This window comes from Euprymna scolopes, chromosome 18, assembly GCF_053919585.1.
Source record: "Euprymna scolopes isolate OS-2025 chromosome 18, ASM5391958v1, whole genome shotgun sequence".
Taxonomy (NCBI): Eukaryota; Metazoa; Mollusca; class Cephalopoda; order Sepiida; family Sepiolidae; genus Euprymna; species Euprymna scolopes.
In genome coordinates this window covers 129,428,005-129,455,624 of record NC_136499.1, presented here as the reverse complement: position 1 = coordinate 129,455,624, position 27,620 = coordinate 129,428,005, and the positions used below count along the sequence as shown (strand labels likewise).

At 34.2% G+C, this 27,620-nt stretch overlaps 21 non-coding genes across 21 annotated transcripts; all 21 read right to left on the bottom strand.

The window, feature by feature from the left end:
* Positions 1–657: 657 nt before the first annotated feature.
* On the bottom strand, positions 658–776 carry LOC145298257 (5S ribosomal RNA). Its single transcript, XR_013870536.1, has one exon. It is a non-coding gene; the product is annotated as a 5S ribosomal RNA (ribosomal RNA).
* Positions 777–1,994: 1,218 nt separating this feature from the next.
* Positions 1,995–2,113, bottom strand: LOC145298244 (5S ribosomal RNA). Its single transcript, XR_013870524.1, has one exon. It is a non-coding gene; the product is annotated as a 5S ribosomal RNA (ribosomal RNA).
* Positions 2,114–3,330: 1,217 nt separating this feature from the next.
* Positions 3,331–3,449, bottom strand: LOC145298231 (5S ribosomal RNA). The gene has a single exon (XR_013870513.1). It is a non-coding gene; the product is annotated as a 5S ribosomal RNA (ribosomal RNA).
* Positions 3,450–4,657: 1,208 nt separating this feature from the next.
* On the bottom strand, positions 4,658–4,776 carry LOC145298219 (5S ribosomal RNA). Its single transcript, XR_013870502.1, has one exon. It is a non-coding gene; the product is annotated as a 5S ribosomal RNA (ribosomal RNA).
* Positions 4,777–5,994: 1,218 nt separating this feature from the next.
* On the bottom strand, positions 5,995–6,113 carry LOC145298208 (5S ribosomal RNA). Its single transcript, XR_013870491.1, has one exon. It is a non-coding gene; the product is annotated as a 5S ribosomal RNA (ribosomal RNA).
* Positions 6,114–7,328: 1,215 nt separating this feature from the next.
* On the bottom strand, positions 7,329–7,447 carry LOC145298197 (5S ribosomal RNA). Its single transcript, XR_013870480.1, has one exon. It is a non-coding gene; the product is annotated as a 5S ribosomal RNA (ribosomal RNA).
* A 1,217-nt stretch (positions 7,448–8,664) lies between these two features.
* Positions 8,665–8,783, bottom strand: LOC145298185 (5S ribosomal RNA). The gene has a single exon (XR_013870469.1). It is a non-coding gene; the product is annotated as a 5S ribosomal RNA (ribosomal RNA).
* Positions 8,784–10,005: 1,222 nt separating this feature from the next.
* LOC145298174 (5S ribosomal RNA) lies at positions 10,006–10,124 on the bottom strand. The gene has a single exon (XR_013870458.1). It is a non-coding gene; the product is annotated as a 5S ribosomal RNA (ribosomal RNA).
* A 1,218-nt stretch (positions 10,125–11,342) lies between these two features.
* LOC145298163 (5S ribosomal RNA) lies at positions 11,343–11,461 on the bottom strand. The gene has a single exon (XR_013870447.1). It is a non-coding gene; the product is annotated as a 5S ribosomal RNA (ribosomal RNA).
* Positions 11,462–12,678: 1,217 nt separating this feature from the next.
* Positions 12,679–12,797, bottom strand: LOC145298152 (5S ribosomal RNA). The gene has a single exon (XR_013870436.1). It is a non-coding gene; the product is annotated as a 5S ribosomal RNA (ribosomal RNA).
* A 1,214-nt stretch (positions 12,798–14,011) lies between these two features.
* Positions 14,012–14,130, bottom strand: LOC145298141 (5S ribosomal RNA). Its single transcript, XR_013870425.1, has one exon. It is a non-coding gene; the product is annotated as a 5S ribosomal RNA (ribosomal RNA).
* A 1,214-nt stretch (positions 14,131–15,344) lies between these two features.
* On the bottom strand, positions 15,345–15,463 carry LOC145298129 (5S ribosomal RNA). The gene has a single exon (XR_013870413.1). It is a non-coding gene; the product is annotated as a 5S ribosomal RNA (ribosomal RNA).
* A 1,217-nt stretch (positions 15,464–16,680) lies between these two features.
* On the bottom strand, positions 16,681–16,799 carry LOC145298118 (5S ribosomal RNA). The gene has a single exon (XR_013870402.1). It is a non-coding gene; the product is annotated as a 5S ribosomal RNA (ribosomal RNA).
* Positions 16,800–18,022: 1,223 nt separating this feature from the next.
* Positions 18,023–18,141, bottom strand: LOC145298018 (5S ribosomal RNA). Its single transcript, XR_013870385.1, has one exon. It is a non-coding gene; the product is annotated as a 5S ribosomal RNA (ribosomal RNA).
* Positions 18,142–19,359: 1,218 nt separating this feature from the next.
* On the bottom strand, positions 19,360–19,478 carry LOC145297957 (5S ribosomal RNA). Its single transcript, XR_013870371.1, has one exon. It is a non-coding gene; the product is annotated as a 5S ribosomal RNA (ribosomal RNA).
* A 1,213-nt stretch (positions 19,479–20,691) lies between these two features.
* LOC145297946 (5S ribosomal RNA) lies at positions 20,692–20,810 on the bottom strand. Its single transcript, XR_013870360.1, has one exon. It is a non-coding gene; the product is annotated as a 5S ribosomal RNA (ribosomal RNA).
* A 1,218-nt stretch (positions 20,811–22,028) lies between these two features.
* Positions 22,029–22,147, bottom strand: LOC145301750 (5S ribosomal RNA). The gene has a single exon (XR_013873691.1). It is a non-coding gene; the product is annotated as a 5S ribosomal RNA (ribosomal RNA).
* A 1,217-nt stretch (positions 22,148–23,364) lies between these two features.
* Positions 23,365–23,483, bottom strand: LOC145301739 (5S ribosomal RNA). Its single transcript, XR_013873680.1, has one exon. It is a non-coding gene; the product is annotated as a 5S ribosomal RNA (ribosomal RNA).
* A 1,221-nt stretch (positions 23,484–24,704) lies between these two features.
* Positions 24,705–24,823, bottom strand: LOC145299377 (5S ribosomal RNA). The gene has a single exon (XR_013871635.1). It is a non-coding gene; the product is annotated as a 5S ribosomal RNA (ribosomal RNA).
* A 1,227-nt stretch (positions 24,824–26,050) lies between these two features.
* On the bottom strand, positions 26,051–26,169 carry LOC145301728 (5S ribosomal RNA). Its single transcript, XR_013873669.1, has one exon. It is a non-coding gene; the product is annotated as a 5S ribosomal RNA (ribosomal RNA).
* Positions 26,170–27,391: 1,222 nt separating this feature from the next.
* On the bottom strand, positions 27,392–27,510 carry LOC145301717 (5S ribosomal RNA). Its single transcript, XR_013873658.1, has one exon. It is a non-coding gene; the product is annotated as a 5S ribosomal RNA (ribosomal RNA).
* Positions 27,511–27,620: the final 110 nt, after the last annotated feature.

The following is a 27,620-nucleotide window of genomic DNA, read 5'->3' as shown; positions in this document are numbered from 1 at the left end:
TAAAAACGACTAGCCAGCACGATAAGTGCCGGGAATCCACTAATGAATAGTGCAGCCTGCTATTTAAGGGGCAGTAAGTCTGGCAGAACTTAATGAAAAGTGCAGAAAAAAAAAAGAAAAAAAGTCTTATTAAAAAAGTGTGTGTGAATAAATAAGTAAATTGCGTGAGGTAGGAAATGTAAGGTTCTAGTCTAATGTTAGGTGGTCGCTTACGGCTACATCACGTTGCAAACACCGGCCCTCGCCCGATCACCGCAGTTAAGCAACGTCCAGCTTGGTTAGTACTTAGATGGTTGACCGCTTCGGAATATCAAGTGCTAAGGATGTATTTTCTTTTCCTCATCCAAAACAACTACACGGATGACTTGTAAAACGTTCCTATTATCTTTTAAAATTCATTGAAAGAAAATATAGTTTTCAGCATTGTGTGATTACTCTCATAATTGCTATATTTAAGCGATTTGAATTTTATTCCAAATACACAGGCTTCAAGTAGAAGCGTTAAAAGTAAGTCTCCGGCTGTGGATGCGGGGAGCGAACGCTGACATTTGTTAGAATTAAAGAAAAAGTTGAACTATATAGATTTTCCAATGAAAAACAATAACATTTTTTGAATTTATCAACAAAAAAAAAAAAAAAAAGGAAAAAAAAGAGAAATGCTTACAGCACCTGGTATTCCCAAGCGGTCACCCATCTAAGTACTGACCAGGCTCTACGTTGCTTAACTTCGGTGATCGGACGAGAACCGGTGTTTTCAACGTGATATGGCCGTAAACAAAAATTAAACATTATCTTAACTATACAAACAAAACTTTACTTCCTCCTTTACTCTATTTACTTTACAACACTTTTCGCTAATTAAACTTTACTTTTACAATTCCATTAATTTCACTTTTAAAAAACACATTATTATCTTTCACCACACAATAATATCTCCTCTCTCTCAAATACAAATACAAACCGTGTCACACGAACACGCGTCCCCCCGCACAAAAACATCTTCTTTCAACTTATAATACACTGCTTTTCTCAATTTATTTACAAAATACATCTTTAAAATAAAACTTTACAAAACAAAATATCACAATTTACAAAAGCTTTTACAATACCAACGTAATCACTAAATAATAATCATATATAATATTAATTCATACTTTCTTTCGCCATTAGTAGCCGAAAAACTTCGCATGAGGACAAACTAAGTAAGAAAAAACAAAACACGCGAGCGTTTAGAATTTACACTCACTCATCACTTTCACATGATCAATTTAAAAGCTAAATCGAAAATCCACTTGCGCACCAGCTAGCGTTTTAAAGGACATATAACCAAATATTAATCACTTAAAAACGACTAGCCAGCACGATAAGTGCCGGGAATCCACTAATGAATAGTGCAGCCTGCTATTTAAGGGGCAGTAAGTCTGGCAGAACTTAATGAAAAGTGCAGAAAAAAAAAGAAAAAAAGTCTTATTAAAAAAGTGTGTGTGAATAAATAAGTAAATTGCGTGAGGTAGGAAATGTAAGGTTCTAGTCTAATGTTAGGTGGTCGCTTACGGCTACATCACGTTGCAAACACCGGCCCTCGCCCGATCACCGCAGTTAAGCAACGTCCAGCTTGGTTAGTACTTAGATGGTTGACCGCTTCGGAATATCAAGTGCTAAGGATGTATTTTCTTTTCCCCATCCAAAACAACTACACGGATGACTTGTAAAACGTTCCTATTATCTTTTAAAATTCATTGAAAGAAAATATAGTTTTCAGCATTGTGTGATTACTCTCATAATTGCTATATTTAAGCGATTTGAATTTTATTCCAAATACACAGGCTTCAAGTAGAAGCGTTAAAAGTAAGTCTCCGGCTGTGGATGCGGGGAGCGAACGCTGACATTTGTTAGAATTAAAGAAAAAGTTGAACTAATTAGATTTTCCAATGAAAAACAATAACATTTTTTGAATTTATCAACAAAAAAAAAAAAAAAAAAAAAAAGAGAAATGCTTACAGCACCTGGTATTCCCAAGCGGTCACCCATCTAAGTACTGACCAGGCTCTACGTTGCTTAACTTCGGTGATCGGACGAGAACCGGTGTTTTCAACGTGATATGGCCGTAAACAAAAATTAAACATTATCTTAACTATACAAACAAAACTTTACTTCCTCCTTTACTCTATTTACTTTACAACACTTTTCGCTAATTAAACTTTACTTTTACAATTCCATTAATTTCACTTTAAAAAAACACATTATTATCTTTCACCACACAATAATATCTCCTCTCTCTCAAATACAAATACAAACCGTGTCACACGAACACGCGTCCCCCCGCACAAAAACATCTTCTTTCAACTTATAATACACTGCTTTTCTCAATTTATTTACAAAATACATCTTTAAAATAAAACTTTACAAAACAAAATATCACAATTTACAAAAGCTTTTACAATACCAACGTAATCACTAAATAATAATCATATATAATATTAATTCATACTTTCTTTCGCCATTAGTAGCCGAAAAACTTCGCATGAGGACAAACTAAGTAAGAAAAAACAAAACACGCGAGCGTTTAGAATTTACACTCACTCATCACTTTCACATGATCAATTTAAAAGCTAAATCGAAAATCCACTTGCGCACCAGCTAGCGTTTTAAAGGACATATAACCAAATATTAATCACTTAAAAACGACTAGCCAGCACGATAAGTGCCGGGAATCCACTAATGAATAGTGCAGCCTGCTATTTAAGGGGCAGTAAGTCTGGCAGAACTTAATGAAAAGTGCAGAAAAAAAAAGATAAAAAGTCTTATTAAAAAAGTGTGTGTGAATAAATAAGTAAATTGCGTGAGGTAGGAAATGTAAGGTTCTAGTCTAATGTTAGGTGGTCGCTTACGGCTACATCACGTTGCAAACACCGGCCCTCGCCCGATCACCGCAGTTAAGCAACGTCCAGCTTGGTTAGTACTTAGATGGTTGACCGCTTCGGAATATCAAGTGCTAAGGATGTATTTTCTTTTCCTCATCCAAAACAACTACACGGATGACTTGTAAAACGTTCCTATTATCTTTTAAAATTCATTGAAAGAAAATATAGTTTTCAGCATTGTGTGATTACTCTCATAATTGCTATATTTAAGCGATTTGAATTTTATTCCAAATACACAGGCTTCAAGTAGAAGCGTTAAAAGTAAGTCTCCGGCTGTGGATGCGGGGAGCGAACGCTGACATTTGTTAGAATTAAAGAAAAAGTTGAACTAATTAGATTTTCCAATGAAAAACAATAACATTTTTTGAATTTATCAACAAAAAAAAAAAAAAAAAAAAAAGAGAAATGCTTACAGCACCTGGTATTCCCAAGCGGTCACCCATCTAAGTACTGACCAGGCTCTACGTTGCTTAACTTCGGTGATCGGACGAGAACCGGTGTTTTCAACGTGATATGGCCGTAAACAAAAATTAAACATTATCTTAACTATACAAACAAAACTTTACTTCCTCCTTTACTCTATTTACTTTACAACACTTTTCGCTAATTAAACTTTACTTTTACAATTCCATTAATTTCACTTTAAAAAAACACATTATTATCTTTCACCACACAATAATATCTCCTCTCTCTCAAATACAAATACAAACCGTGTCACACGAACACGCGTCCCCCCGCACAAAAACATCTTCTTTCAACTTATAATACACTGCTTTTCTCAATTTATTTACAAAATACATCTTTAAAATAAAACTTTACAAAACAAAATATCACAATTTACAAAAGCTTTTACAATACCAACGTAATCACTAAATAATAATCATATATAATATTAATTCATACTTTCTTTCGCCATTAGTAGCCGAAAAACTTCGCATGAGGACAAACTAAGAAAAAACAAAACACGCGAGCGTTTAGAATTTACACTCACTCATCACTTTCACATGATCAATTTAAAAGCTAAATCGAAAATCCACTTGCGCACCAGCTAGCGTTTTAAAGGACATATAACCAAATATTAATCACTTAAAAACGACTAGCCAGCACGATAAGTGCCGGGAATCCACTAATGAATAGTGCAGCCTGCTATTTAAGGGGCAGTAAGTCTGGCAGAACTTAATGAAAAGTGCAGAAAAAAAAAGATAAAAAGTCTTATTAAAAAAGTGTGTGTGAATAAATAAGTAAATTGCGTGAGGTAGGAAATGTAAGGTTCTAGTCTAATGTTAGGTGGTCGCTTACGGCTACATCACGTTGCAAACACCGGCCCTCGCCCGATCACCGCAGTTAAGCAACGTCCAGCTTGGTTAGTACTTAGATGGTTGACCGCTTCGGAATATCAAGTGCTAAGGATGTATTTTCTTTTCCTCATCCAAAACAACTACACGGATGACTTGTAAAACGTTCCTATTATCTTTTAAAATTCATTGAAAGAAAATATAGTTTTCAGCATTGTGTGATTACTCTCATAATTGCTATATTTAAGCGATTTGAATTTTATTCCAAATACACAGGCTTCAAGTAGAAGCGTTAAAAGTAAGTCTCCGGCTGTGGATGCGGGGAGCGAACGCTGACATTTGTTAGAATTAAAGAAAAAGTTGAACTAATTAGATTTTCCAATGAAAAACAATAACATTTTTTGAATTTATCAACAAAAAAAAAAAAAAAAAGAGAAATGCTTACAGCACCTGGTATTCCCAAGCGGTCACCCATCTAAGTACTGACCAGGCTCTACGTTGCTTAACTTCGGTGATCGGACGAGAACCGGTGTTTTCAACGTGATATGGCCGTAAACAAAAATTAAACATTATCTTAACTATACAAACAAAACTTTACTTCCTCCTTTACTCTATTTACTTTACAACACTTTTCGCTAATTAAACTTTACTTTTACAATTCCATTAATTTCACTTTTAAAAAACACATTATTATCTTTCACCACACAATAATATCTCCTCTCTCTCAAATACAAATACAAACCGTGTCACACGAACACGCGTCCCCCCGCACAAAAACATCTTCTTTCAACTTATAATACACTGCTTTTCTCAATTTATTTACAAAATACATCTTTAAAATAAAACTTTACAAAACAAAATATCACAATTTACAAAAGCTTTTACAATACCAACGTAATCACTAAATAATAATCATATATAATATTAATTCATACTTTCTTTCGCCATTAGTAGCCGAAAAACTTCGCATGAGGACAAACTAAGTAAGAAAAAACAAAACACGCGAGCGTTTAGAATTTACACTCACTCATCACTTTCACATGATCAATTTAAAAGCTAAATCGAAAATCCACTTGCGCACCAGCTAGCGTTTTAAAGGACATATAACCAAATATTAATCACTTAAAAACGACTAGCCAGCACGATAAGTGCCGGGAATCCACTAATGAATAGTGCAGCCTGCTATTTAAGGGGCAGTAAGTCTGGCAGAACTTAATGAAAAGTGCAGAAAAAAAAAGATAAAAAGTCTTATTAAAAAAGTGTGTGTGAATAAATAAGTAAATTGCGTGAGGTAGGAAATGTAAGGTTCTAGTCTAATGTTAGGTGGTCGCTTACGGCTACATCACGTTGCAAACACCGGCCCTCGCCCGATCACCGCAGTTAAGCAACGTCCAGCTTGGTTAGTACTTAGATGGTTGACCGCTTCGGAATATCAAGTGCTAAGGATGTATTTTCTTTTCCTCATCCAAAACAACTACACGGATGACTTGTAAAACGTTCCTATTATCTTTTAAAATTCATTGAAAGAAAATATAGTTTTCAGCATTGTGTGATTACTCTCATAATTGCTATATTTAAGCGATTTGAATTTTATTCCAAATACACAGGCTTCAAGTAGAAGCGTTAAAAGTAAGTCTCCGGCTGTGGATGCGGGGAGCGAACGCTGACATTTGTTAGAATTAAAGAAAAAGTTGAACTAATTAGATTTTCCAATGAAAAACAATAACATTTTTTGAATTTATCAACAAAAAAAAAAAAAAAAAAAAAAAGAGAAATGCTTACAGCACCTGGTATTCCCAAGCGGTCACCCATCTAAGTACTGACCAGGCTCTACGTTGCTTAACTTCGGTGATCGGACGAGAACCGGTGTTTTCAACGTGATATGGCCGTAAACAAAAATTAAACATTATCTTAACTATACAAACAAAACTTTACTTCCTCCTTTACTCTATTTACTTTACAACACTTTTCGCTAATTAAACTTTACTTTTACAATTCCATTAATTTCACTTTAAAAAAACACATTATTATCTTTCACCACACAATAATATCTCCTCTCTCTCAAATACAAATACAAACCGTGTCACACGAACACGCGTCCCCCCGCACAAAAACATCTTCTTTCAACTTATAATACACTGCTTTTCTCAATTTATTTACAAAATACATCTTTAAAATAAAACTTTACAAAACAAAATATCACAATTTACAAAAGCTTTTACAATACCAACGTAATCACTAAATAATAATCATATATAATATTAATTCATACTTTCTTTCGCCATTAGTAGCCGAAAAACTTCGCATGAGGACAAACTAAGAAAAAACAAAACACGCGAGCGTTTAGAATTTACACTCACTCATCACTTTCACATGATCAATTTAAAAGCTAAATCGAAAATCCACTTGCGCACCAGCTAGCGTTTTAAAGGACATATAACCAAATATTAATCACTTAAAAACGACTAGCCAGCACGATAAGTGCCGGGAATCCACTAATGAATAGTGCAGCCTGCTATTTAAGGGGCAGTAAGTCTGGCAGAACTTAATGAAAAGTGCAGAAAAAAAAAGAAAAAAAGTCTTATTAAAAAAGTGTGTGTGAATAAATAAGTAAATTGCGTGAGGTAGGAAATGTAAGGTTCTAGTCTAATGTTAGGTGGTCGCTTACGGCTACATCACGTTGCAAACACCGGCCCTCGCCCGATCACCGCAGTTAAGCAACGTCCAGCTTGGTTAGTACTTAGATGGTTGACCGCTTCGGAATATCAAGTGCTAAGGATGTATTTTCTTTTCCTCATCCAAAACAACTACACGGATGACTTGTAAAACGTTCCTATTATCTTTTAAAATTCATTGAAAGAAAATATAGTTTTCAGCATTGTGTGATTACTCTCATAATTGCTATATTTAAGCGATTTGAATTTTATTCCAAATACACAGGCTTCAAGTAGAAGCGTTAAAAGTAAGTCTCCGGCTGTGGATGCGGGGAGCGAACGCTGACATTTGTTAGAATTAAAGAAAAAGTTGAACTAATTAGATTTTCCAATGAAAAACAATAACATTTTTTGAATTTATCAACAAAAAAAAAAAAAAAAAAAAAAAAGAGAAATGCTTACAGCACCTGGTATTCCCAAGCGGTCACCCATCTAAGTACTGACCAGGCTCTACGTTGCTTAACTTCGGTGATCGGACGAGAACCGGTGTTTTCAACGTGATATGGCCGTAAACAAAAATTAAACATTATCTTAACTATACAAACAAAACTTTACTTCCTCCTTTACTCTATTTACTTTACAACACTTTTCGCTAATTAAACTTTACTTTTACAATTCCATTAATTTCACTTTAAAAAAACACATTATTATCTTTCACCACACAATAATATCTCCTCTCTCTCAAATACAAATACAAACCGTGTCACACGAACACGCGTCCCCCCGCACAAAAACATCTTCTTTCAACTTATAATACACTGCTTTTCTCAATTTATTTACAAAATACATCTTTAAAATAAAACTTTACAAAACAAAATATCACAATTTACAAAAGCTTTTACAATACCAACGTAATCACTAAATAATAATCATATATAATATTAATTCATACTTTCTTTCGCCATTAGTAGCCGAAAAACTTCGCATGAGGACAAACTAAGAAAAAACAAAACACGCGAGCGTTTAGAATTTACACTCACTCATCACTTTCACATGATCAATTTAAAAGCTAAATCGAAAATCCACTTGCGCACCAGCTAGCGTTTTAAAGGACATATAACCAAATATTAATCACTTAAAAACGACTAGCCAGCACGATAAGTGCCGGGAATCCACTAATGAATAGTGCAGCCTGCTATTTAAGGGGCAGTAAGTCTGGCAGAACTTAATGAAAAGTGCAGAAAAAAAAAGAAAAAAAGTCTTATTAAAAAAGTGTGTGTGAATAAATAAGTAAATTGCGTGAGGTAGGAAATGTAAGGTTCTAGTCTAATGTTAGGTGGTCGCTTACGGCTACATCACGTTGCAAACACCGGCCCTCGCCCGATCACCGCAGTTAAGCAACGTCCAGCTTGGTTAGTACTTAGATGGTTGACCGCTTCGGAATATCAAGTGCTAAGGATGTATTTTCTTTTCCTCATCCAAAACAACTACACGGATGACTTGTAAAACGTTCCTATTATCTTTTAAAATTCATTGAAAGAAAATATAGTTTTCAGCATTGTGTGATTACTCTCATAATTGCTATATTTAAGCGATTTGAATTTTATTCCAAATACACAGGCTTCAAGTAGAAGCGTTAAAAGTAAGTCTCCGGCTGTGGATGCGGGGAGCGAACGCTGACATTTGTTAGAATTAAAGAAAAAGTTGAACTAATTAGATTTTCCAATGAAAAACAATAACATTTTTTGAATTTATCAACAAAAAAAAAAAAAAAAAAAAAAAAAAGAGAAATGCTTACAGCACCTGGTATTCCCAAGCGGTCACCCATCTAAGTACTGACCAGGCTCTACGTTGCTTAACTTCGGTGATCGGACGAGAACCGGTGTTTTCAACGTGATATGGCCGTAAACAAAAATTAAACATTATCTTAACTATACAAACAAAACTTTACTTCCTCCTTTACTCTATTTACTTTACAACACTTTTCGCTAATTAAACTTTACTTTTACAATTCCATTAATTTCACTTTTAAAAAACACATTATTATCTTTCACCACACAATAATATCTCCTCTCTCTCAAATACAAATACAAACCGTGTCACACGAACACGCGTCCCCCCGCACAAAAACATCTTCTTTCAACTTATAATACACTGCTTTTCTCAATTTATTTACAAAATACATCTTTAAAATAAAACTTTACAAAACAAAATATCACAATTTACAAAAGCTTTTACAATACCAACGTAATCACTAAATAATAATCATATATAATATTAATTCATACTTTCTTTCGCCATTAGTAGCCGAAAAACTTCGCATGAGGACAAACTAAGTAAGAAAAAACAAAACACGCGAGCGTTTAGAATTTACACTCACTCATCACTTTCACATGATCAATTTAAAAGCTAAATCGAAAATCCACTTGCGCACCAGCTAGCGTTTTAAAGGACATATAACCAAATATTAATCACTTAAAAACGACTAGCCAGCACGATAAGTGCCGGGAATCCACTAATGAATAGTGCAGCCTGCTATTTAAGGGGCAGTAAGTCTGGCAGAACTTAATGAAAAGTGCAGAAAAAAAAAAGAAAAAAAGTCTTATTAAAAAAGTGTGTGTGAATAAATAAGTAAATTGCGTGAGGTAGGAAATGTAAGGTTCTAGTCTAATGTTAGGTGGTCGCTTACGGCTACATCACGTTGCAAACACCGGCCCTCGCCCGATCACCGCAGTTAAGCAACGTCCAGCTTGGTTAGTACTTAGATGGTTGACCGCTTCGGAATATCAAGTGCTAAGGATGTATTTTCTTTTCCTCATCCAAAACAACTACACGGATGACTTGTAAAACGTTCCTATTATCTTTTAAAATTCATTGAAAGAAAATATAGTTTTCAGCATTGTGTGATTACTCTCATAATTGCTATATTTAAGCGATTTGAATTTTATTCCAAATACACAGGCTTCAAGTAGAAGCGTTAAAAGTAAGTCTCCGGCTGTGGATGCGGGGAGCGAACGCTGACATTTGTTAGAATTAAAGAAAAAGTTGAACTATATAGATTTTCAATGAAAAACAATAACATTTTTTGAATTTATCAACAAAAAAAAAAAAAAAAAGGAAAAAAAAGAGAAATGCTTACAGCACCTGGTATTCCCAAGCGGTCACCCATCTAAGTACTGACCAGGCTCTACGTTGCTTAACTTCGGTGATCGGACGAGAACCGGTGTTTTCAACGTGATATGGCCGTAAACAAAAATTAAACATTATCTTAACTATACAAACAAAACTTTACTTCCTCCTTTACTCTATTTACTTTACAACACTTTTCGCTAATTAAACTTTACTTTTACAATTCCATTAATTTCACTTTTAAAAAACACATTATTATCTTTCACCACACAATAATATCTCCTCTCTCTCAAATACAAATACAAACCGTGTCACACGAACACGCGTCCCCCCGCACAAAAACATCTTCTTTCAACTTATAATACACTGCTTTTCTCAATTTATTTACAAAATACATCTTTAAAATAAAACTTTACAAAACAAAATATCACAATTTACAAAAGCTTTTACAATACCAACGTAATCACTAAATAATAATCATATATAATATTAATTCATACTTTCTTTCGCCATTAGTAGCCGAAAAACTTCGCATGAGGACAAACTAAGTAAGAAAAAACAAAACACGCGAGCGTTTAGAATTTACACTCACTCATCACTTTCACATGATCAATTTAAAAGCTAAATCGAAAATCCACTTGCGCACCAGCTAGCGTTTTAAAGGACATATAACCAAATATTAATCACTTAAAAACGACTAGCCAGCACGATAAGTGCCGGGAATCCACTAATGAATAGTGCAGCCTGCTATTTAAGGGGCAGTAAGTCTGGCAGAACTTAATGAAAAGTGCAGAAAAAAAAAGAAAAAAAGTCTTATTAAAAAAGTGTGTGTGAATAAATAAGTAAATTGCGTGAGGTAGGAAATGTAAGGTTCTAGTCTAATGTTAGGTGGTCGCTTACGGCTACATCACGTTGCAAACACCGGCCCTCGCCCGATCACCGCAGTTAAGCAACGTCCAGCTTGGTTAGTACTTAGATGGTTGACCGCTTCGGAATATCAAGTGCTAAGGATGTATTTTCTTTTCCCCATCCAAAACAACTACACGGATGACTTGTAAAACGTTCCTATTATCTTTTAAAATTCATTGAAAGAAAATATAGTTTTCAGCATTGTGTGATTACTCTCATAATTGCTATATTTAAGCGATTTGAATTTTATTCCAAATACACAGGCTTCAAGTAGAAGCGTTAAAAGTAAGTCTCCGGCTGTGGATGCGGGGAGCGAACGCTGACATTTGTTAGAATTAAAGAAAAAGTTGAACTAATTAGATTTTCCAATGAAAAACAATAACATTTTTTGAATTTATCAACAAAAAAAAAAAAAAAAAAAAAAAGAGAAATGCTTACAGCACCTGGTATTCCCAAGCGGTCACCCATCTAAGTACTGACCAGGCTCTACGTTGCTTAACTTCGGTGATCGGACGAGAACCGGTGTTTTCAACGTGATATGGCCGTAAACAAAAATTAAACATTATCTTAACTATACAAACAAAACTTTACTTCCTCCTTTACTCTATTTACTTTACAACACTTTTCGCTAATTAAACTTTACTTTTACAATTCCATTAATTTCACTTTAAAAAAACACATTATTATCTTTCACCACACAATAATATCTCCTCTCTCTCAAATACAAATACAAACCGTGTCACACGAACACGCGTCCCCCCGCACAAAAACATCTTCTTTCAACTTATAATACACTGCTTTTCTCAATTTATTTACAAAATACATCTTTAAAATAAAACTTTACAAAACAAAATATCACAATTTACAAAAGCTTTTACAATACCAACGTAATCACTAAATAATAATCATATATAATATTAATTCATACTTTCTTTCGCCATTAGTAGCCGAAAAACTTCGCATGAGGACAAACTAAGTAAGAAAAAACAAAACACGCGAGCGTTTAGAATTTACACTCACTCATCACTTTCACATGATCAATTTAAAAGCTAAATCGAAAATCCACTTGCGCACCAGCTAGCGTTTTAAAGGACATATAACCAAATATTAATCACTTAAAAACGACTAGCCAGCACGATAAGTGCCGGGAATCCACTAATGAATAGTGCAGCCTGCTATTTAAGGGGCAGTAAGTCTGGCAGAACTTAATGAAAAGTGCAGAAAAAAAAAGATAAAAAGTCTTATTAAAAAAGTGTGTGTGAATAAATAAGTAAATTGCGTGAGGTAGGAAATGTAAGGTTCTAGTCTAATGTTAGGTGGTCGCTTACGGCTACATCACGTTGCAAACACCGGCCCTCGCCCGATCACCGCAGTTAAGCAACGTCCAGCTTGGTTAGTACTTAGATGGTTGACCGCTTCGGAATATCAAGTGCTAAGGATGTATTTTCTTTTCCTCATCCAAAACAACTACACGGATGACTTGTAAAACGTTCCTATTATCTTTTAAAATTCATTGAAAGAAAATATAGTTTTCAGCATTGTGTGATTACTCTCATAATTGCTATATTTAAGCGATTTGAATTTTATTCCAAATACACAGGCTTCAAGTAGAAGCGTTAAAAGTAAGTCTCCGGCTGTGGATGCGGGGAGCGAACGCTGACATTTGTTAGAATTAAAGAAAAAGTTGAACTAATTAGATTTTCCAATGAAAAACAATAACATTTTTTGAATTTATCAACAAAAAAAAAAAAAAAAAAAAAAGAGAAATGCTTACAGCACCTGGTATTCCCAAGCGGTCACCCATCTAAGTACTGACCAGGCTCTACGTTGCTTAACTTCGGTGATCGGACGAGAACCGGTGTTTTCAACGTGATATGGCCGTAAACAAAAATTAAACATTATCTTAACTATACAAACAAAACTTTACTTCCTCCTTTACTCTATTTACTTTACAACACTTTTCGCTAATTAAACTTTACTTTTACAATTCCATTAATTTCACTTTAAAAAAACACATTATTATCTTTCACCACACAATAATATCTCCTCTCTCTCAAATACAAATACAAACCGTGTCACACGAACACGCGTCCCCCCGCACAAAAACATCTTCTTTCAACTTATAATACACTGCTTTTCTCAATTTATTTACAAAATACATCTTTAAAATAAAACTTTACAAAACAAAATATCACAATTTACAAAAGCTTTTACAATACCAACGTAATCACTAAATAATAATCATATATAATATTAATTCATACTTTCTTTCGCCATTAGTAGCCGAAAAACTTCGCATGAGGACAAACTAAGAAAAAACAAAACACGCGAGCGTTTAGAATTTACACTCACTCATCACTTTCACATGATCAATTTAAAAGCTAAATCGAAAATCCACTTGCGCACCAGCTAGCGTTTTAAAGGACATATAACCAAATATTAATCACTTAAAAACGACTAGCCAGCACGATAAGTGCCGGGAATCCACTAATGAATAGTGCAGCCTGCTATTTAAGGGGCAGTAAGTCTGGCAGAACTTAATGAAAAGTGCAGAAAAAAAAAGAAAAAAAGTCTTATTAAAAAAGTGTGTGTGAATAAATAAGTAAATTGCGTGAGGTAGGAAATGTAAGGTTCTAGTCTAATGTTAGGTGGTCGCTTACGGCTACATCACGTTGCAAACACCGGCCCTCGCCCGATCACCGCAGTTAAGCAACGTCCAGCTTGGTTAGTACTTAGATGGTTGACCGCTTCGGAATATCAAGTGCTAAGGATGTATTTTCTTTTCCTCATCCAAAACAACTACACGGATGACTTGTAAAACGTTCCTATTATCTTTTAAAATTCATTGAAAGAAAATATAGTTTTCAGCATTGTGTGATTACTCTCATAATTGCTATATTTAAGCGATTTGAATTTTATTCCAAATACACAGGCTTCAAGTAGAAGCGTTAAAAGTAAGTCTCCGGCTGTGGATGCGGGGAGCGAACGCTGACATTTGTTAGAATTAAAGAAAAAGTTGAACTAATTAGATTTTCCAATGAAAAACAATAACATTTTTTGAATTTATCAACAAAAAAAAAAAAAAAAAAAAAAAGAGAAATGCTTACAGCACCTGGTATTCCCAAGCGGTCACCCATCTAAGTACTGACCAGGCTCTACGTTGCTTAACTTCGGTGATCGGACGAGAACCGGTGTTTTCAACGTGATATGGCCGTAAACAAAAATTAAACATTATCTTAACTATACAAACAAAACTTTACTTCCTCCTTTACTCTATTTACTTTACAACACTTTTCGCTAATTAAACTTTACTTTTACAATTCCATTAATTTCACTTTAAAAAAACACATTATTATCTTTCACCACACAATAATATCTCCTCTCTCTCAAATACAAATACAAACCGTGTCACACGAACACGCGTCCCCCCGCACAAAAACATCTTCTTTCAACTTATAATACACTGCTTTTCTCAATTTATTTACAAAATACATCTTTAAAATAAAACTTTACAAAACAAAATATCACAATTTACAAAAGCTTTTACAATACCAACGTAATCACTAAATAATAATCATATATAATATTAATTCATACTTTCTTTCGCCATTAGTAGCCGAAAAACTTCGCATGAGGACAAACTAAGAAAAAACAAAACACGCGAGCGTTTAGAATTTACACTCACTCATCACTTTCACATGATCAATTTAAAAGCTAAATCGAAAATCCACTTGCGCACCAGCTAGCGTTTTAAAGGACATATAACCAAATATTAATCACTTAAAAACGACTAGCCAGCACGATAAGTGCCGGGAATCCACTAATGAATAGTGCAGCCTGCTATTTAAGGGGCAGTAAGTCTGGCAGAACTTAATGAAAAGTGCAGAAAAAAAAAGAAAAAAAGTCTTATTAAAAAAGTGTGTGTGAATAAATAAGTAAATTGCGTGAGGTAGGAAATGTAAGGTTCTAGTCTAATGTTAGGTGGTCGCTTACGGCTACATCACGTTGCAAACACCGGCCCTCGCCCGATCACCGCAGTTAAGCAACGTCCAGCTTGGTTAGTACTTAGATGGTTGACCGCTTCGGAATATCAAGTGCTAAGGATGTATTTTCTTTTCCTCATCCAAAACAACTACACGGATGACTTGTAAAACGTTCCTATTATCTTTTAAAATTCATTGAAAGAAAATATAGTTTTCAGCATTGTGTGATTACTCTCATAATTGCTATATTTAAGCGATTTGAATTTTATTCCAAATACACAGGCTTCAAGTAGAAGCGTTAAAAGTAAGTCTCCGGCTGTGGATGCGGGGAGCGAACGCTGACATTTGTTAGAATTAAAGAAAAAGTTGAACTAATTAGATTTTCCAATGAAAAACAATAACATTTTTTGAATTTATCAACAAAAAAAAAAAAAAAAAAAAAAAGAGAAATGCTTACAGCACCTGGTATTCCCAAGCGGTCACCCATCTAAGTACTGACCAGGCTCTACGTTGCTTAACTTCGGTGATCGGACGAGAACCGGTGTTTTCAACGTGATATGGCCGTAAACAAAAATTAAACATTATCTTAACTATACAAACAAAACTTTACTTCCTCCTTTACTCTATTTACTTTACAACACTTTTCGCTAATTAAACTTTACTTTTACAATTCCATTAATTTCACTTTAAAAAAACACATTATTATCTTTCACCACACAATAATATCTCCTCTCTCTCAAATACAAATACAAACCGTGTCACACGAACACGCGTCCCCCCGCACAAAAACATCTTCTTTCAACTTATAATACACTGCTTTTCTCAATTTATTTACAAAATACATCTTTAAAATAAAACTTTACAAAACAAAATATCACAATTTACAAAAGCTTTTACAATACCAACGTAATCACTAAATAATAATCATATATAATATTAATTCATACTTTCTTTCGCCATTAGTAGCCGAAAAACTTCGCATGAGGACAAACTAAGAAAAAACAAAACACGCGAGCGTTTAGAATTTACACTCACTCATCACTTTCACATGATCAATTTAAAAGCTAAATCGAAAATCCACTTGCGCACCAGCTAGCGTTTTAAAGGACATATAACCAAATATTAATCACTTAAAAACGACTAGCCAGCACGATAAGTGCCGGGAATCCACTAATGAATAGTGCAGCCTGCTATTTAAGGGGCAGTAAGTCTGGCAGAACTTAATGAAAAGTGCAGAAAAAAAAAGAAAAAAAGTCTTATTAAAAAAGTGTGTGTGAATAAATAAGTAAATTGCGTGAGGTAGGAAATGTAAGGTTCTAGTCTAATGTTAGGTGGTCGCTTACGGCTACATCACGTTGCAAACACCGGCCCTCGCCCGATCACCGCAGTTAAGCAACGTCCAGCTTGGTTAGTACTTAGATGGTTGACCGCTTCGGAATATCAAGTGCTAAGGATGTATTTTCTTTTCCTCATCCAAAACAACTACACGGATGACTTGTAAAACGTTCCTATTATCTTTTAAAATTCATTGAAAGAAAATATAGTTTTCAGCATTGTGTGATTACTCTCATAATTGCTATATTTAAGCGATTTGAATTTTATTCCAAATACACAGGCTTCAAGTAGAAGCGTTAAAAGTAAGTCTCCGGCTGTGGATGCGGGGAGCGAACGCTGACATTTGTTAGAATTAAAGAAAAAGTTGAACTAATTAGATTTTCCAATGAAAAACAATAACATTTTTTGAATTTATCAACAAAAAAAAAAAAAAAAAAAAAAAAAAGAGAAATGCTTACAGCACCTGGTATTCCCAAGCGGTCACCCATCTAAGTACTGACCAGGCTCTACGTTGCTTAACTTCGGTGATCGGACGAGAACCGGTGTTTTCAACGTGATATGGCCGTAAACAAAAATTAAACATTATCTTAACTATACAAACAAAACTTTACTTCCTCCTTTACTCTATTTACTTTACAACACTTTTCGCTAATTAAACTTTACTTTTACAATTCCATTAATTTCACTTTTAAAAAACACATTATTATCTTTCACCACACAATAATATCTCCTCTCTCTCAAATACAAATACAAACCGTGTCACACGAACACGCGTCCCCCCGCACAAAAACATCTTCTTTCAACTTATAATACACTGCTTTTCTCAATTTATTTACAAAATACATCTTTAAAATAAAACTTTACAAAACAAAATATCACAATTTACAAAAGCTTTTACAATACCAACGTAATCACTAAATAATAATCATATATAATATTAATTCATACTTTCTTTCGCCATTAGTAGCCGAAAAACTTCGCATGAGGACAAACTAAGTAAGAAAAAACAAAACACGCGAGCGTTTAGAATTTACACTCACTCATCACTTTCACATGATCAATTTAAAAGCTAAATCGAAAATCCACTTGCGCACCAGCTAGCGTTTTAAAGGACATATAACCAAATATTAATCACTTAAAAACGACTAGCCAGCACGATAAGTGCCGGGAATCCACTAATGAATAGTGCAGCCTGCTATTTAAGGGGCAGTAAGTCTGGCAGAACTTAATGAAAAGTGCAGAAAAAAAAAAGAAAAAAAGTCTTATTAAAAAAGTGTGTGTGAATAAATAAGTAAATTGCGTGAGGTAGGAAATGTAAGGTTCTAGTCTAATGTTAGGTGGTCGCTTACGGCTACATCACGTTGCAAACACCGGCCCTCGCCCGATCACCGCAGTTAAGCAACGTCCAGCTTGGTTAGTACTTAGATGGTTGACCGCTTCGGAATATCAAGTGCTAAGGATGTATTTTCTTTTCCTCATCCAAAACAACTACACGGATGACTTGTAAAACGTTCCTATTATCTTTTAAAATTCATTGAAAGAAAATATAGTTTTCAGCATTGTGTGATTACTCTCATAATTGCTATATTTAAGCGATTTGAATTTTATTCCAAATACACAGGCTTCAAGTAGAAGCGTTAAAAGTAAGTCTCCGGCTGTGGATGCGGGGAGCGAACGCTGACATTTGTTAGAATTAAAGAAAAAGTTGAACTATATAGATTTTCCAATGAAAAACAATAACATTTTTTGAATTTATCAACAAAAAAAAAAAAAAAAAGGAAAAAAAAGAGAAATGCTTACAGCACCTGGTATTCCCAAGCGGTCACCCATCTAAGTACTGACCAGGCTCTACGTTGCTTAACTTCGGTGATCGGACGAGAACCGGTGTTTTCAACGTGATATGGCCGTAAACAAAAATTAAACATTATCTTAACTATACAAACAAAACTTTACTTCCTCCTTTACTCTATTTACTTTACAACACTTTTCGCTAATTAAACTTTACTTTTACAATTCCATTAATTTCACTTTTAAAAAACACATTATTATCTTTCACCACACAATAATATCTCCTCTCTCTCAAATACAAATACAAACCGTGTCACACGAACACGCGTCCCCCCGCACAAAAACATCTTCTTTCAACTTATAATACACTGCTTTTCTCAATTTATTTACAAAATACATCTTTAAAATAAAACTTTACAAAACAAAATATCACAATTTACAAAAGCTTTTACAATACCAACGTAATCACTAAATAATAATCATATATAATATTAATTCATACTTTCTTTCGCCATTAGTAGCCGAAAAACTTCGCATGAGGACAAACTAAGTAAGAAAAAACAAAACACGCGAGCGTTTAGAATTTACACTCACTCATCACTTTCACATGATCAATTTAAAAGCTAAATCGAAAATCCACTTGCGCACCAGCTAGCGTTTTAAAGGACATATAACCAAATATTAATCACTTAAAAACGACTAGCCAGCACGATAAGTGCCGGGAATCCACTAATGAATAGTGCAGCCTGCTATTTAAGGGGCAGTAAGTCTGGCAGAACTTAATGAAAAGTGCAGAAAAAAAAAGAAAAAAAGTCTTATTAAAAAAGTGTGTGTGAATAAATAAGTAAATTGCGTGAGGTAGGAAATGTAAGGTTCTAGTCTAATGTTAGGTGGTCGCTTACGGCTACATCACGTTGCAAACACCGGCCCTCGCCCGATCACCGCAGTTAAGCAACGTCCAGCTTGGTTAGTACTTAGATGGTTGACCGCTTCGGAATATCAAGTGCTAAGGATGTATTTTCTTTTCCCCATCCAAAACAACTACACGGATGACTTGTAAAACGTTCCTATTATCTTTTAAAATTCATTGAAAGAAAATATAGTTTTCAGCATTGTGTGATTACTCTCATAATTGCTATATTTAAGCGATTTGAATTTTATTCCAAATACACAGGCTTCAAGTAGAAGCGTTAAAAGTAAGTCTCCGGCTGTGGATGCGGGGAGCGAACGCTGACATTTGTTAGAATTAAAGAAAAAGTTGAACTAATTAGATTTTCCAATGAAAAACAATAACATTTTTTGAATTTATCAACAAAAAAAAAAAAAAAAAAAAAAAGAGAAATGCTTACAGCACCTGGTATTCCCAAGCGGTCACCCATCTAAGTACTGACCAGGCTCTACGTTGCTTAACTTCGGTGATCGGACGAGAACCGGTGTTTTCAACGTGATATGGCCGTAAACAAAAATTAAACATTATCTTAACTATACAAACAAAACTTTACTTCCTCCTTTACTCTATTTACTTTACAACACTTTTCGCTAATTAAACTTTACTTTTACAATTCCATTAATTTCACTTTAAAAAAACACATTATTATCTTTCACCACACAATAATATCTCCTCTCTCTCAAATACAAATACAAACCGTGTCACACGAACACGCGTCCCCCCGCACAAAAACATCTTCTTTCAACTTATAATACACTGCTTTTCTCAATTTATTTACAAAATACATCTTTAAAATAAAACTTTACAAAACAAAATATCACAATTTACAAAAGCTTTTACAATACCAACGTAATCACTAAATAATAATCATATATAATATTAATTCATACTTTCTTTCGCCATTAGTAGCCGAAAAACTTCGCATGAGGACAAACTAAGTAAGAAAAAACAAAACACGCGAGCGTTTAGAATTTACACTCACTCATCACTTTCACATGATCAATTTAAAAGCTAAATCGAAAATCCACTTGCGCACCAGCTAGCGTTTTAAAGGACATATAACCAAATATTAATCACTTAAAAACGACTAGCCAGCACGATAAGTGCCGGGAATCCACTAATGAATAGTGCAGCCTGCTATTTAAGGGGCAGTAAGTCTGGCAGAACTTAATGAAAAGTGCAGAAAAAAAAAGAAAAAAAGTCTTATTAAAAAAGTGTGTGTGAATAAATAAGTAAATTGCGTGAGGTAGGAAATGTAAGGTTCTAGTCTAATGTTAGGTGGTCGCTTACGGCTACATCACGTTGCAAACACCGGCCCTCGCCCGATCACCGCAGTTAAGCAACGTCCAGCTTGGTTAGTACTTAGATGGTTGACCGCTTCGGAATATCAAGTGCTAAGGATGTATTTTCTTTTCCTCATCCAAAACAACTACACGGATGACTTGTAAAACGTTCCTATTATCTTTTAAAATTCATTGAAAGAAAATATAGTTTTCAGCATTGTGTGATTACTCTCATAATTGCTATATTTAAGCGATTTGAATTTTATTCCAAATACACAGGCTTCAAGTAGAAGCGTTAAAAGTAAGTCTCCGGCTGTGGATGCGGGGAGCGAACGCTGACATTTGTTAGAATTAAAGAAAAAGTTGAACTAATTAGATTTTCCAATGAAAAACAATAACATTTTTTGAATTTATCAACAAAAAAAAAAAAAAAAAAGAGAAATGCTTACAGCACCTGGTATTCCCAAGCGGTCACCCATCTAAGTACTGACCAGGCTCTACGTTGCTTAACTTCGGTGATCGGACGAGAACCGGTGTTTTCAACGTGATATGGCCGTAAACAAAAATTAAACATTATCTTAACTATACAAACAAAACTTTACTTCCTCCTTTACTCTATTTACTTTACAACACTTTTCGCTAATTAAACTTTACTTTTACAATTCCATTAATTTCACTTTTAAAAAACACATTATTATCTTTCACCACACAATAATATCTCCTCTCTCTCAAATACAAATACAAACCGTGTCACACGAACACGCGTCCCCCCGCACAAAAACATCTTCTTTCAACTTATAATACACTGCTTTTCTCAATTTATTTACAAAATACATCTTTAAAATAAAACTTTACAAAACAAAATATCACAATTTACAAAAGCTTTTACAATACCAACGTAATCACTAAATAATAATCATATATAATATTAATTCATACTTTCTTTCGCCATTAGTAGCCGAAAAACTTCGCATGAGGACAAACTAAGTAAGAAAAAACAAAACACGCGAGCGTTTAGAATTTACACTCACTCATCACTTTCACATGATCAATTTAAAAGCTAAATCGAAAATCCACTTGCGCACCAGCTAGCGTTTTAAAGGACATATAACCAAATATTAATCACTTAAAAACGACTAGCCAGCACGATAAGTGCCGGGAATCCACTAATGAATAGTGCAGCCTGCTATTTAAGGGGCAGTAAGTCTGGCAGAACTTAATGAAAAGTGCAGAAAAAAAAAGAAAAAAAGTCTTATTAAAAAAGTGTGTGTGAATAAATAAGTAAATTGCGTGAGGTAGGAAATGTAAGGTTCTAGTCTAATGTTAGGTGGTCGCTTACGGCTACATCACGTTGCAAACACCGGCCCTCGCCCGATCACCGCAGTTAAGCAACGTCCAGCTTGGTTAGTACTTAGATGGTTGACCGCTTCGGAATATCAAGTGCTAAGGATGTATTTTCTTTTCCTCATCCAAAACAACTACACGGATGACTTGTAAAACGTTCCTATTATCTTTTAAAATTCATTGAAAGAAAATATAGTTTTCAGCATTGTGTGATTACTCTCATAATTGCTATATTTAAGCGATTTGAATTTTATTCCAAATACACAGGCTTCAAGTAGAAGCGTTAAAAGTAAGTCTCCGGCTGTGGATGCGGGGAGCGAACGCTGACATTTGTTAGAATTAAAGAAAAAGTTGAACTAATTAGATTTTCCAATGAAAAACAATAACATTTTTTGAATTTATCAACAAAAAAAAAAAAAAAAAAAAAAAGAGAAATGCTTACAGCACCTGGTATTCCCAAGCGGTCACCCATCTAAGTACTGACCAGGCTCTACGTTGCTTAACTTCGGTGATCGGACGAGAACCGGTGTTTTCAACGTGATATGGCCGTAAACAAAAATTAAACATTATCTTAACTATACAAACAAAACTTTACTTCCTCCTTTACTCTATTTACTTTACAACACTTTTCGCTAATTAAACTTTACTTTTACAATTCCATTAATTTCACTTTAAAAAAACACATTATTATCTTTCACCACACAATAATATCTCCTCTCTCTCAAATACAAATACAAACCGTGTCACACGAACACGCGTCCCCCCGCACAAAAACATCTTCTTTCAACTTATAATACACTGCTTTTCTCAATTTATTTACAAAATACATCTTTAAAATAAAACTTTACAAAACAAAATATCACAATTTACAAAAGCTTTTACAATACCAACGTAATCACTAAATAATAATCATATATAATATTAATTCATACTTTCTTTCGCCATTAGTAGCCGAAAAACTTCGCATGAGGACAAACTAAGTAAGAAAAAACAAAACACGCGAGCGTTTAGAATTTACACTCACTCATCACTTTCACATGATCAATTTAAAAGCTAAATCGAAAATCCACTTGCGCACCAGCTAGCGTTTTAAAGGACATATAACCAAATATTAATCACTTAAAAACGACTAGCCAGCACGATAAGTGCCGGGAATCCACTAATGAATAGTGCAGCCTGCTATTTAAGGGGCAGTAAGTCTGGCAGAACTTAATGAAAAGTGCAGAAAAAAAAAGAAAAAAAGTCTTATTAAAAAAGTGTGTGTGAATAAATAAGTAAATTGCGTGAGGTAGGAAATGTAAGGTTCTAGTCTAATGTTAGGTGGTCGCTTACGGCTACATCACGTTGCAAACACCGGCCCTCGCCCGATCACCGCAGTTAAGCAACGTCCAGCTTGGTTAGTACTTAGATGGTTGACCGCTTCGGAATATCAAGTGCTAAGGATGTATTTTCTTTTCCTCATCCAAAACAACTACACGGATGACTTGTAAAACGTTCCTATTATCTTTTAAAATTCATTGAAAGAAAATATAGTTTTCAGCATTGTGTGATTACTCTCATAATTGCTATATTTAAGCGATTTGAATTTTATTCCAAATACACAGGCTTCAAGTAGAAGCGTTAAAAGTAAGTTTCCGGCTGTGGATGCGGGGAGCGAACGCTGACATTTGTAAGAATTAAAGAAAAAGTTGAACTAATTAGATTTTCCAATGAAAAACAATAACATTTTTTGAATTTATCAACAAAAAAAAAAAAAAAAAAAAAAGAGAAATGCTTACAGCACCTGGTATTCCCAAGCGGTCACCCATCTAAGTACTGACCAGGCTCTACGTTGCTTAACTTCGGTGATCGGACGAGAACCGGTGTTTTCAACGTGATATGGCCGTAAACAAAAATTAAACATTATCTTAACTATACAAACAAAACTTTACTTCCTCCTTTACTCTATTTACTTTACAACACTTTTCGCTAATTAAACTTTACTTTTACAATTCCATTAATTTCACTTTTAAAAAACACATTATTATCTTTCACCACACAATAATATCTCCTCTCTCTCAAATACAAATACAAACCGTGTCACACGAACACGCGTCCCCCCGCACAAAAACATCTTCTTTCAACTTATAATACACTGCTTTTCTCAATTTATTTACAAAATACATCTTTAAAATAAAACTTTACAAAACAAAATATCACAATTTACAAAAGCTTTTACAATACCAACGTAATCACTAAATAATAATCATATATAATATTAATTCATACTTTCTTTCGCCATTAGTAGCCGAAAAACTTCGCATGAGGACAAACTAAGTAAGAAAAAACAAAACACGCGAGCGTTTAGAATTTACACTCACTCATCACTTTCACATGATCAATTTAAAAGCTAAATCGAAAATCCACTTGCGCACCAGCTAGCGTTTTAAAGGACATATAACCAAATATTAATCACTTAAAAACGACTAGCCAGCACGATAAGTGCCGGGAATCCACTAATGAATAGTGCAGCCTGCTATTTAAGGGGCAGTAAGTCTGGCAGAACTTAATGAAAAGTGCAAAAAAAAAAAAAAAAAAAAAAAGTCTTATTAAAAATGTGTGTGTGAATAAATAAGTAAATTGCGTGAGGTAGGAAATGTAAGGTTCTAGTCTAATGTTAGGTGGTCGCTTACGGCTACATCACGTTGCAAACACCGGCCCTCGCCCGATCACCGCAGTTAAGCAACGTCCAGCTTGGTTAGTACTTAGATGGTTGACCGCTTCGGAATATCAAGTGCTAAGGATGTATTTTCTTTTCCTTATCCAAAAACAACTACACGATGACTTGTAAAACGTTCCTATTATCTTTGAAAATTCATTGAAAGAAAATATAGTTTTCAGCATTGTGTGATTACTCTCATGATTGCTATATTTAAGTGATTTGAATTTTATTCCAAATACACAGGCTTCAAGTAGAAGCGTTAAAAGTAAGTCTCCGGCTGTGGATGCGGGGAGCGAACGCTGACATTTGTTAGAATTAAAGAAAAAGTTGAACTAATTAGATTTTCCAATGAAAAACAATAACATTTTTTGAATTTATCAAAAAAAAAAAAAAAAAAAGCAAAAGAGAAATGCTTACAGCACCTGGTATTCCCAAGCGGTCACCCATCTAAGTACTGACCAGGCTCTACGTTGATTAACTTCGGTGATCGGACGAGAACCGGTGTTTTCAACGTGATATGGCCGTAAACAAAAATTAAACATTATCTTAACTATACAAACAAAACTTTACTTCCTCCTTTACTCTATTTACTTTACAACACTTTTCGCTAATTAAACTTTACTTTTACAATTCCATTAATTTCACTTTTAAAAAACACATTATTATCTTTCACCACACAATAATATCTCCTCTCTCTCAAATACAAATACAAACGGTGTCACACGAACACGCGTCCATCCGCACAAAAACATCTTCTTTCAACTTATAATACACTGCTTTTCTCAATTTATTTACAAAATACATCTTTAAAATAAAACTTTACAAAACAAAATATCACAATTTACAAAAACTTTTACAATACCAACGTAATCACTAAATAATAATCATATATAATATTAATTCATACTTTCTTTCGCCATTAGTAGCCGAAAAACTTCGCATGAGGACAAACTAAGTAAGAAAAAACAAAACACGCGAGCGTTTAGAATTTACACTCACTCATCACTTTCACATGATCAATTTAAAAGCTAAAGCGAAAATCCACTTGCGCACCAGCTAGCGTTTTAAAGGACATATAACCAAATATTAATCACTTAAAAACGACTAGCCAGCACGATAAGTGCCGGGAATCCACTAATGAATAGTGCAGCTTGCTATTTAAGGGGCAGTAAGTCTGGCAGAACTTAATGAAAAGTGCAAAAAAAAAAAAAAAAAAAAAAAAGTCTTATTAAAAATGTGTGTGTGAATAAATAAGTAAATTGCGTGAGGTAGGAAATGTAAGGTTCTAGTCTAATGTTAGGTGGTCGCTTACGGCTACATCACGTTGCAAACACCGGCCCTCGCCCGATCACCGCAGTTAAGCAACGTCCAGCTTGGTTAGTACTTAGATGGTTGACCGCTTCGGAATATCAAGTGCTAAGGATGTATTTTCTTTTCCTCATCCAAAACAACTACACGGATGACTTGTAAAACGTTCCTATTATCTTTTAAAATTCATTGAAAGAAAATATAGTTTTCAGCATTGTGTGATTACTCTCATAATTGCTATATTTAAGCGATTTGAATTTTATTCCAAATACACAGGCTTCAAGTAGAAGCGTTAAAAGTAAGTCTCCGGCTGTGGATGCGGGGAGCGAACGCTGACATTTGTTAGAATTAAAGAAAAAGTTGAACTATATAGATTTTCCAATGAAAAACAATAACATTTTTTGAATTTATCAACAAAAAAAAAAAAAAAAAGGAAAAAAAAGAGAAATGCTTACAGCACCTGGTATTCCCAAGCGGTCACCCATCTAAGTACTGACCAGGCTCTACGTTGCTTAACTTCGGTGATCGGACGAGAACCGGTGTTTTCAACGTGATATGGCCGTAAACAAAAATTAAACATTATCTTAACTATACAAACAAAACTTTACTTCCTCCTTTACTCTATTTACTTTACAACACTTTTCGCTAATTAAACTTTACTTTTACAATTCCATTAATTTCACTTTTAAAAAACACATTATTATCTTTCACCACACAATAATATCTCCTCTCTCTCAAATACAAATACAAACCGTGTCACACGAACACGCGTCCCCCCGCACAAAAACATCTTCTTTCAACTTATAATACACTGCTTTTCTCAATTTATTTACAAAATACATCTTTAAAATAAAACTTTACAAAACAAAATATCACAATTTACAAAAGCTTTTACAATACCAACGTAATCACTAAATAATAATCATATATAATATTAATTCATACTTTCTTTCGCCATTAGTAGCCGAAAAACTTCGCATGAGGACAAACTAAGTAAGAAAAAACAAAACACGCGAGCGTTTAGAATTTACACTCACTCATCACTTTCACATGATCAATTTAAAAGCTAAATCGAAAATCCACTTGCGCACCAGCTAGCGTTTTAAAGGACATATAACCAAATATTAATCACTTAAAAACGACTAGCCAGCACGATAAGTGCCGGGAATCCACTAATGAATAGTGCAGCCTGCTATTTAAGGGGCAGTAAGTCTGGCAGAACTTAATGAAAAGTGCAGAAAAAAAAAGAAAAAAAGTCTTATTAAAAAAGTGTGTGTGAATAAATAAGTAAATTGCGTGAGGTAGGAAATGTAAGGTTCTAGTCTAATGTTAGGTGGTCGCTTACGGCTACATCACGTTGCAAACACCGGCCCTCGCCCGATCACCGCAGTTAAGCAACGTCCAGCTTGGTTAGTACTTAGATGGTTGACCGCTTCGGAATATCAAGTGCTAAGGATGTATTTTCTTTTCCTCATCCAAAACAACTACACGGATGACTTGTAAAACGTTCCTATTATCTTTTAAAATTCATTGAAAGAAAATATAGTTTTCAGCATTGTGTGATTACTCTCATAATTGCTATATTTAAGCGATTTGAATTTTATTCCAAATACACAGGCTTCAAGTAGAAGCGTTAAAAGTAAGTCTCCGGCTGTGGATGCGGGGAGCGAACGCTGACATTTGTTAGAATTAAAGAAAAAGTTGAACTATATAGATTTTCCAATGAAAAACAATAACATTTTTTGAATTTATCAACAAAAAAAAAAAAAAAAAGGAAAAAAAAGAGAAATGCTTACAGCACCTGGTATTCCCAAGCGGTCACCCATCTAAGTACTGACCAGGCTCTACGTTGCTTAACTTCGGTGATCGGACGAGAACCGGTGTTTTCAACGTGATATGGCCGTAAACAAAAATTAAACATTATCTTAACTATACAAACAAAACTTTACTTCCTCCTTTACTCTATTTACTTTACAACACTTTTCGCTAATTAAACTTTACTTTTACAATTCCATTAA